This window comes from Mus caroli, chromosome 6, assembly GCF_900094665.2.
Source record: "Mus caroli chromosome 6, CAROLI_EIJ_v1.1, whole genome shotgun sequence".
Taxonomy (NCBI): Eukaryota; Metazoa; Chordata; class Mammalia; order Rodentia; family Muridae; genus Mus; species Mus caroli.
The window spans coordinates 8,068,673-8,070,248 of record NC_034575.1 but is presented as its reverse complement, the minus strand read 5'-3'; the positions used below and the strand labels follow the sequence as shown (position 1 = coordinate 8,070,248).

General features: G+C 41.5%; 1 protein-coding gene across 2 annotated transcripts in view; it reads right to left on the bottom strand.

The window, feature by feature from the left end:
- The window catches only part of Phf14 (PHD finger protein 14), a 175,115-nt gene that overhangs the window by 29,337 nt on the left and 144,202 nt on the right, over positions 1 to 1,576 (bottom strand). The window lies entirely within an intron of this gene.

Here is a 1,576-nt window from a genome sequence, read left to right as displayed (position 1 = left end):
GTGATGGCCGACTAGGCCATCTTTTGATACATATGCAGCTAGAGTCAAGAGCTCCGGGGTACTGGTTAGTTCATCATGTTGTTCCACCTATAGGGCTACGGATCCCTTCAGCTCCTTGGGTACTTTCTCCAGCTCCTCCATTGGGGGCCCTGTGATCCATTCACTAGTTTGACTGTGAGCATCCACTTCTGTGTTTGCCAGGCCCCGACATAGTCTCACAAGTGGGTGCACTTAACTATGTCTGTACATGACAGGGCCAGAGGCAGATGCCATGTATCTTCCCCTACCACTCACGCTCTCTTACTAAATCCAGAACTATTTTGGCTGGACTCACTGGTCAGCCAGCTCCAGAGATCTGCCAGTGTCTGCCCCTCCCAGTGCTAGGATTACAGATACAGATCACAACACCAGGCTTTTGTGTAGAGATGCTGGTGATCTGCGCTTACGCCCTCATGCTTACCTGAACAGTATGCACTTTACCTACCAAGCCATCTTCTTAGTCCCTGTACCTGTGATATTCTTATTGGAGATGCATACCACCAAAAGATTAGGAAACTGCATTTTAAAAATAAATGTCCTACATTTATTAAAAATTGGTATGATTGAAAGTTAAGAAAAACCAAGGAACTGCCAATAACTAGTAACAAAGAAATATGGGAAATGAATTCACTGTATGCATGTAATTCAATCTCTGATCCTCTTAGTACCATTTTCTACAAAAGGGCATTACTGAGACAGACACTGGAATGAAGCTGAGGAACAGAGGGAACAGAAGCTGGCTGATATTTGTTGGATCTGGCTACAAATGTAGGATGTTGGGGAAATCATTGCTAGGTTTTCATACAGAACTCTGATTATATCTTCAGAGAGGCTCCTCAATTACAGGACATTTACTATTTATACCCATGGAATAAGTATATTAAATTCCTCGCCAATTGCAAAATCATTAAGTGTGTTTGTCACTTACTATTATGTACCTATTCTTTAGTGCTAAATTTGTAGGAATAACAATGTAAGTGAACCAAACAAAACAAAGTCAGTTGTGATGAAACTAGTATTATAAAAATTAATTGTATTTTTAGAAATGTTACAATTTTACAGAGTCTAGAAATATTTTATTTTTTATGCACATTATAAAATAAATTCAAGCATCGAAATTAAAATAGAATGTTACATAGAATTAAGTTAAATGTCACGTTGTTTCACACTTTACTTGGAGGCCTCTGGTGAAAAGAACAATAAAAGAGAAGTACGTTTGAGAGAGCTCTTCAGCCAGCTTCTAAAGCAGAGAATGAGAACTCGAGGTCACTACACTAGGTGCCAGGAAGGAGGGAAGCACCCAGAAGACTCAGAGGGATTCCCTTGTCAAACAAGGATGGGGAGGCTTCTGAATGGTGCCGGGCATTTGGTTTCAATAGGTGGATGGAAGAAGAGATGTAGGGCAAATGTAGATCATAGAGAGAAAGAAAAAATGCTTAACTTGCCAGGCGTGGTGGCGCACGCCTTTAATCCCAGCACTCGGGAGGCAGAGGCAGGCGGATTTCTGAGTTCGAGGCCAGCCTGGTCTACAAAGTGA